Raw genomic sequence first — 9,475 nt, forward strand, 5'->3', positions numbered from 1 at the left:
TGTGTGTGTGTGCGCGTGTGTGTGTCTTTTTCATCACTGAACTTAACTCTAAGGGAGATGATGGACAATTATTCAAGTAGTTACTATAAATATGCTATTATAGGGAGGAGAAAGGGTTCCAGGAAAGCTTTAGCAGGAAGACCTGGTGAAGTTTATGCAGTCATAAATGGCTTCTGAAAGAAGAGATGCTTAAATAGGATAAGGTGTTAGGCAGATAAAGGGGCTGATGGTGGTACAGTATGATAAAGAGAAACTGGAGATGAAGGGGGTTGCAAATTAGATGAGGAATTTGAATCCTTACTCACTGTTTAATAAGTGAATTACCTGACTCCTCTGTGCCACAGTTTTCTACCTGTAAAGTAGTTATAATACTTATCTCACAGGGTTGTTATAACAATTAAATGAGATCTACATTTAACTTTTTTGGGGGCAGTGCTTGGCAGATAATAAGTACTCAATAAATGGCAGCTTTTGTTATAAGTGTATAAGGAAGAACTGGAGTCAATAGAGGGTGGGACCCATCAGAAGAAATTCATCACATAATGTTCTGTTAGTGGGAGAGGGTCAGCTGGAGATGTAGACAAAGATAATGATTTGGAGGACTGGTGACTTGATAATGAGTTTGAATATTGTTTCTAGGGCAACGGCCTCTGATGGACTTACCACAAGATGATCAGATGTCTGTTTTGGAAATTGCTGGTGCTCACTATTCATGTCTCTTCTTTTCCTCCTGGGCATACTAGCCACATTTCCAAACTCCCGTGCAATCAGGGGCCATATGTTTTCTGGAGAGCAGAAGCATCAGGATATATTCATATACATCTAATTTATCATGAGCAATTGACTCAAGACTATGGAGGCTGGTGAGTCCAAAATCTGTAGTTAGGAGACTCAGTGGTACAAGGTCGGAGACCCAGTGGTACAGATGAAGTCCAAAGGCAGTCTACTGAAGAATTTTTTCTTGCTCAGGGATGCTGCTCAGTTTTGTTCTCTCAGGCCTTCAACTGACTGGGTGAGGCCCACCCACATTATGGAGGGCAATCTGCTTTGCTCAAAGTTCACTGATTTAAATATCCATCTCATCCAGAGCATCCTACATGTTGACACACAGAATAATAATCAGAGGGGGTGTTTGGCAGAAGTGATGTGTGCTCCTTACACGCTGGCTCTGAACCTCTCATGCACAATCCTCTAAACTTTCCTTTTTTGCTTCTTGGCAGGTGAAAGGCAAGAGGTTCTAGGGGATGAGGGAGCCACTCGATGGAAGGAAGCTGGCTCCCTGAAAGACTAGGTGGAACAGAGCTTTCATTCCACCTCTATCATTGAAATGTCAGGTATGAGAGATAAGCAGATGTTGAGTTAAACTTTGGGACTTGGGGGTTATTAAGCTGAGAGTCAGGAATTCTTTGAAGAGTGTTGTTGATGTGCTGTTTCTCTCCTCCCTTTGGAAGAAGAGAAGGGTGTTTAGGAGCATTTGGGTTTTGTGCAGTTTGAGACTTACAGGGACTCATATTTGACTCATGCCTGAGGAGTCCAAAGGTGAGAGAGGTACCTCTTTAATAGAGGCCCCAAAGACCGGTAGTGTGGCCTTCTGAGGCAGGTACTCTGGCAGCAGTGAGGAGAATGGGTTGAAGCAGGTAAAGTCAGAGTTAGGAGTTTGTGCCTCAAGTGTAGGCAAGCGACGATGTTGGTCTGGACCAGGTTGATGCAGAGGGTATGCAGAAGATGTCTAAATATGAAGCATGCTGTGACTACTAATAAACTTTTAGTCCCTTAACAAATTTTTTTTCTAGTTAAAATAGAAATTGACCTATTATTTGGATTTATTCCACAATACAGGGAAACTTAATAAATATGATGCTCTTTCTGGTTGCTTAGTTTGGGTCCAATTAAAAAAAGGGGGGCCTTAGGCAAAGTTAAGGTGATAATGCTTAACTAGGAGGCACACCCCCATGCAGTGAGACAAAGAAGGGTAAGAAACAAATTCAAGGTGACACACCAGTGGGCCACTGTTCCAAGGCTCCAAAGAAAAACTGTGCCTCAGAATAACTAACCCGTTGTCAGAAGGGAGACGAGGAATTTTATCTGCAAGGTCCCTCATGTCTGCTGTCTCTGGTTGGTTAAAGGTCACCCCACAGAGAATTTATTGCACTGTTCTGCCCTGGAGTATTGCTGTGAGTGGTGAAAGGAAGCATGGACCTTTGAAGCTCAAGAGGGAGGAAAAATAGGTGGTCTGCTGGAGGAGAGGAGTAGATGTGGCTCAATGAGAGGGTCTCTGAGGGCCTGCCCCTAAACCCATGGATACCAGAGGGCAATGATTCAGGTTCACAGCTATACCATCTTGTAAGAACTGTGCCTTCTGCCAATTCCTCTTGCCTGGGCCGGGCCTCGCAAGAGAGAGATAGATAGCCAGTCGCATTCTACTTACCTAGTGCAGGCTTCCAAGAATGATGGAGCTGAGAGACGGGAGAAGTTATAACTTGAAGGTTGCAGTTATGTGATTAGACTGGACTGGACTTTTCACAGTCTGAAAGAGATGGAAGGACTTTTAGCTGAGCAAGACAAAAACAAAACAAAAACAAAACAAAAACAAAGCAATAAACTTGCTTGATATGTTCTTTTCCATCTATTGAGGATGGAAATTACTGAGTTTAGAGAGCAAATTAAAAGTCTATTTTTCTTTTTTTGTACACCATCATATGTGTAAAATCAACTTGGTATTCTTTTTTTAAAAAAATATATTTTATTGATTTTTTTCACAGAGAGGAAGGGAGAGGAATAGAGAGTTAGAAACATCGATGAGAGAGAAACATTGATCAGCTGCCTCCTGCCCTCCCCCTGCTGGGGATGTGCCGGTAACCAAGGTACACTCCCTTGACTGAAATCGAACCTGGGACCCTTCTATCCGCAGGCCGACACTACTCACTGAGCCAAACCAATTAGGGCAACTTGGTGTATTCTTAACAACTCTACTATATTGCCATGAAGATCTTCTTTATTTGGCTCTGTTAAAAAAAAATAAGCTACATAAGAAGACAAAGATATCAGACAGCTATCCATTAAGCCCCTGGTCTGAGTTAATTAATACAATTTGAAGCTACCTTATAAAGTAGGTCCCTATCTATAAGTGGGACTCAGGTGTAAGACACTCTAGGAGTAAGAATTATAAAAAGAATAGTCTAGAGACCAAGACATTGAAAAGTCTCGGGAAAAGAGTACGTTAGTGGTAGATTTGGACAACAAAACTGGAGGGAGGTGGAACCAGATACCTGGTTGGGGTGGAAGAAAGAGGACAAGAAAGCACCTAAAACAATCCAGGTATTGTGTTTCATCCATTCTGCAGAGGGGCAGCCTCCCTATAGCCCATCTGATGCGACCTCTAGTGGTTACTCAATGTCATAACATGTATGTGGTAGGGATTGCAGCAGAAAATCTGGAAGTTGACTCCCAACTCCTCCAGTTTTAATTTTTTAGAGCGTTTGAACTGCACAGGCAAAGAATTATTAATACATATTAGTGGCTTGATTTCTCAGGTGGAGAAGGAGTGTGGATGGGTACCCCTAAGCCACCTGATAGCTGATTTCCATGCTGGGTGTAAGTTTTGTCACACACTTGAAGTTTCAGACGGAGTATCACAGGGCAGTCAGAAGAGAAATAATTCATCAGTTTCTCAACCAACCCTGGGCATAATGCAGAAAGAGCACATAAATCTTGTTGAATAAATAAATTGGAACTACTTATTATGTGATTCGCTTCTCTATTCTTGTGAATTGGGAAAAAAGATTTGAATTGTAGAAAGGGCCGTATTTCCAGGAAAATATTCACACATTTTTAGTTCACTTGCAAATAAAGGAATAAATTTATTCATAATGAATTTGAAATATTCCTCTTTTGAGGTTATTGTATTCAGTGCACTTTATACAGGGAATTCGGGACTATAAGTGGGTAACACACTTTGTAACTGATTAATCAATGATTATGCCATGTTAGTTGTCCATAAAGGGCAACTTGCAGACCCCAAAACTTGTATTGGTTAGTTTAATATATTTTATTGATTTTTTTACAGAGAGGAAGGGAGAGGGATAGAGAGTTAGAAACATCGATGCGAGAGAAACATCGATCAGCTGCCTCCTGCGCACCCCCCACTGGGGATGTGCCTGCAACCAAGGTACATGCCCTTGACCGAAATCGAACCTGGGACCCTTCAATCAGCAGGCTGATGCTCTATCCATCGAACCAAACCGGTTAGGGCTAGTTTAAAAGTTTAATAATGTAGCAATAATAAGTTCTATGAGATGTTTAGAAGATAATACGTATTACAATAATTATTTTAATTTGTGTGTTGATTAATAGAGTCAGTAATTTAATCACTTTCAATAAATGTAATGTAATGCGAATACAGTGTCCAGTTAGTAGATGCAATGATTCTTGGTTCTCCTCAAGAGGGCAGCAAAGCCGCACAGCTCAGTTCTCAGAGATCAGGAGGAAAATGTTCAAAAGTAGGTTCACAGGCATTCCTAGCCTTGGTGATTGTTCATGTTAATCCAACTAATTACACATAATATGCGCTGAAATTTGTATTGGCATTTTATGAAAGCTTAGCTTTTCCTTTGTGAAATGAAAAAAAATTCTTTTTCCTTGTAGGTTAGACAAAAAAACTTCACTTGCTTGGATCTCGAAATGCTTTTGTTTACGTAAGCTACAGTGGATAACAAAGAAGTAAGAGCTCCCCACCCAACCCCATCCCCCAATTACTTGATTTGTAACCAGATAATGATTGTACTTGACTTTATTGAGTTTATTTTAGAAATTGACTTTCCATGATCTATCCCAGGTAGAACGGCCTTTCAAAAATATACATATCTTGGAGTGAAGAAAACTTGAAGATTGGCCCTAGGAAAATAAGGAAATGGGAGAGAGTTAAATACATTCCTGCCAACTAATTTAGAAGGAGATTTTGTCATTTCCTAGACCAGATTATAGGTGACATTTTCTTTAGCACTTACCACATCTTTCAATACCTTCTCTGTTCCTGGATCTCCAGATGTCTTTCTTGCCCTTAGAAGGTGGTCAGATGATCCTGGGAAAGGTGTTAACTAGTAGTGGTTCAAAATGTTTCTTCGCTTTGGTGTTCTTGGTTTAATAGAGATTTATGAAGGTGAGAAGATTTTCAGTGCGTGAAGGAATGGATCATAAAATGATAGCATTCTGGTCCTTAGCAGGTGAGTCTTTGTATGTAGTAGGCTTTCAGTAAACAGTTGTTCAATGAATGAATGAAGACCTAAAATGATAAAGAAAAGCTGTAGCTGCTCTTTTACCTGTCCAAGGTACAGAATAGAAATTGTCTTCCTTTTTTGTGAGGCTAAGGTTAATATGGGGAGAAATTTAGCTTATTGTTATTGGAAAGAGTGCACGTGGAGTCAGGCAGAAGTATTTCATGATTCTTCTTACATTATATTGAATAGATTTACTGCGGGTCCAAATAGATTCAGTGGCATGGTGGCCATCATGAACAAGCTTAGAAGTCTGAATTTGAGAGGTTGTTCTAATCTTTCAACTCTGTAAAGGTTGTGTAAGCATTAACATTCATATTTACTAAGCACTTATTCTTTGCAAATCCTGTGCTAGTCATGTATTAAAATTTACTACACAGTATATATTGAAGAATGAACTATATCCCTGTCTCCGATGAATTTATAATCTCCCAGGAGTCCTAAGACTAGCACACATGAAAACAACGGTAACCATAAAAGGTATAGATCACTAATGCAAATGAGTGGGTGGCATGCCCCACGATTAAAAGAGTTCTGAAGAAGGGAAGGTCAATATGAGTTCAAGTCCCTGGGGAAGGCTACACACAGAAAGGGGTCCTCGAGCCAACTGACTCCTAAAGCGCAAGTGGGGTTTGGATACAGAGAGAAAGGACAAACAGCTTGTATGAAAATGTAGAAGTGATGAGCTTGGTGCATCCAGAAAGCAGACTAGAGCAGAAATACAAGTTTAGTGAAAGCTAATGTTCGAAAAGTAATTGTGGGCCCATTAAATAAAGAGTTTTGGAGCTGAGCTACAGAAAAAGATGAACTTCAAAGGATCTTTAGTAGAAAAATAATGAAAGGATAGTCATGTTTTCGGAAAATTAATGCTATGGAAGCCACCACGAACCTGTGGGATAACAGAAGGGGAAGGCACATTTGGGCTGTGTAAAGGGCAGGGGGACTTGTTTAGTTCTGAACTGTGATATTACAATTACTATGCTGAGTTATATTCTTAAACCTGCCTTATGATATCTTCTAAGAAAGTAAGCTTAGAAATAATAAATCTGTGTCTCCATTTCCATGCTAAGATAGTATTACCGCAAGGTTCTACCCTGGACCCCATGTATATATCAGTCATTAGAAATTCACTTAAAATAGAAGATGAGAGCCAACGGTGATACAATTTTATTTTCACTAGGAAGCTACTATTTCTAGCATCAAACACGGGTAAACTAATGGTTTGTTGGAAGGAAATACACCCTTTAATAGAAAGCCAACACATTCAGTCAAGAACATTTTACTTCTTCCAAATGGAAATCTACAGAAGCAATGTTTTTCTTTTAAGTGATCACATATTTCAGAAACAGACACAGAATATTTTATGCATCAGACTGATGTCATCATCAGGTTGCAATTGTGTACTTTCATGATATGAATATTATCACCCTTAATTCATCAGTCCTAAACTCCATTGCACTGGAGTTGCAAACTTACCATTTTAATGGCATACTTGAAAAAGTTATTGCCCTAACCGGTTTGGCTCAGTGGATAGAACGTTGGCCTGCGGACTGAAAGGTCCCAGGTTCGATTCCGGTCAAGGGCATGTACCTTGGTTGCAGGCACATCCCCAGTAGGGGCTGTGCAAGGGGCAGCTGATCGATGTTTCTCTCTCATTCATGTTTCTAACTATCCTTCTCCCTTCCTCTCTGTAAAAAATCAATAAAATATATTAAAAAAAGAAAAAGTATTATAGAAAAGTACAAATAAGTAAAATAGAATACATGGACAACAGTATGTCATAAAATGGTGAGAAACAGGACAAGTAACTTGTTAATGCTCTGGAGTTACAGATCTTTCAGCACCTACCAGAATTTGGTAAATGGCAATGGGGAGCTATTTCATTAACATTCGGTTCATTCATTTTCTCTCTGTCTTTCTCATGTACCCTCCTGCCACCCCCATCCTTCTTCTCTAAACCATCCAGATTTTAGTACAGATTGTTTTCATAAATCTTTTAAATTTTGGCTTTTTTTTTCAACCGTAGTCCCTCTTTATATTCAAGTCATTGTAAGAACTTGATTTTTTTCTTAAAGTGTCTCCAAGTGTGTCATTTTTTTGCTTCTCGAACTTCAAAGCAAAAATACCATATTATTGGGTCACTTTTAATTTTCATGTTTGTTATAATATTTTCTTCATAAATATCTCAAATTACCTCTACCTTCTAAAATGTTGAATAGCAAAATTTATATAATCTTTTTTTTCTTCTATCACCCAAATTGTCCCATTTTTCACTTTCACTCTCTTCAGAAGAAATTTTTATGCTTATATTTTATTTCATTTTGTTTTCTAAAACAATTTCAAAATTGTATATTTAAAATAAGTTTGTAATTTAGGTCCTGCAGTTAGTACTCCTATTTTTAAGATTTGGAAGCTGAGAGATGGGAGGTTATGCCATTCAATATATATTTATTGAATATCTTCATTGGGTCTTGGGCAGCCCTCAGTGCTAAGGGAAACAAAAGAAATATAATAAAAACTTGGGAAAATTTTAGAAGTATTTTCTGACACCAGACTTGCAAGTACCACTAGAAGAGAAACAGTAATGTGAGAGAGACACATTGGTTGTTTGCCTCCTATCTGCACCCTGACCAGGGCCAGGGAACCTGCAGACAAGGTACATGCCCTTAACTGGAATCGAACCCAGGACTCTTCAGTCTGAGGGCTGACACTCTATCCACTGAGCCAAACTGGCTAGGGCCAAATTTCTTTATGTCAGAGACATTCAGGATTGCTTGGAAATAGGCAAAAATCTAAAATTTAAATGGCAGCTGTTTAGAATTGTCCTTGATTATATATATAATATAGTTGGAGAAATTAGATACATACAGGGTAGGGCAAGAGTATATTTACTGGTATTTGTATGGAAAATAATACAAAGATTAATAATATAAGAATAAATTCTGTTTTGTGTACTCACAGCTGTAAATCTGCTTTTGCTCTACCCTATAGATGCAAATAATTTGCAAACTAGCCATATCTATACTAGCATCCATATTGACATATTAACTTGCTAAGGAGTGGAGCACAGACAATAATTAGGGAAGGAATAACTGGAGAGGTATCTGAAATGTTTTTAAAAATATATATATTTTATTGATTTCAGAGAGGAAGGGAGAGGGACAGAGAGATAGAAACACAATGATGAGAGAGAATCATTGATTGGCTGCCTCCTGCGCGCCCCCTATTGGGGGATCAAGCCCACAAACCAGGCATGTGCCCTTGGTCGGAATCGAACCTGGGACCCTTCAGCCCACAGGCTGACGCTCTATCCATTGAACCAAACCAGCTGGGGCTGGAATGTTTTTATGTACACAGGAAATCTCTTCTGAGAATGTTGAAGAATGTGTAGGTTTGAAGTGGAAGACTGGTTGGGGTGGAGTGGGAGGTGGAGAGAAGAGGATTAAGACAGAAGGAGATGTGTTATTTGGAAGCAGTAAAAAGTGATGTGTGCCACTTCCAAGCAGAAACTTTAAAAGCCGAGTAGTCTTTGAGGTGAGACTGGCATTTGTTTTAGAGAAGAGCTGTCCTTCAACTTGAATCTCAGGGTGAAGAAGCATGAATCAGGGTCCCCTGACAGCCCATATCTTAAACTTGAAATAAAACCCACCTTACTGTTAGCTATTGAGATTTTGGGATCATTTATTGATGCAGCATTTCCTAGCTTATAGAACTACCTAGTAGGCAGTTGCAGTATCTCAAGCATAAACCATCAGGGATTTGGGCAATGAAGAACAGGAGACACATCTAAAAGTCAGTGTCTAGGAGGAATTGACGGGACTTGGTGACTGATGGGTTGTGAGATGCAAAGATTTAGAAGAAACTGGCAAGATGACCTTAATGGTTTAGGTTTGGGAGAATAAATCATCTATCAAAAATGATAAAGTGTGGCAGATGGGCTTGAAAGATAGATAGGAGAGAAACCCTTAATCCCTTTCAAGGAGCTAAAGATATTATAAAGTGGGGTAAAGAAAAAAGTTATCAGGCAGAGAGTACTTGCCAGAATTTGGTGGTTCAGAGAAATTTCCAAGTACTTAGAAGGTGAACAGAGACAATAGGTGGCTTTTGATGTATTATGTTTTGTTTTAATGTTAAACTATATATTTGCATATTTGAACTCCTGGGAATCCAGCAATATGGGAGAGATGCTGGGGAGCTGCTTA

Source organism: Myotis yumanensis, unplaced genomic scaffold (assembly GCF_028538775.1).
Source record: "Myotis yumanensis isolate MYYU_CA2020_CCGP unplaced genomic scaffold, mMyoYum1.0.hap1 SCAF_2, whole genome shotgun sequence".
Lineage (NCBI taxonomy): Eukaryota > Metazoa > Chordata > Mammalia > Chiroptera > Vespertilionidae > Myotis > Myotis yumanensis.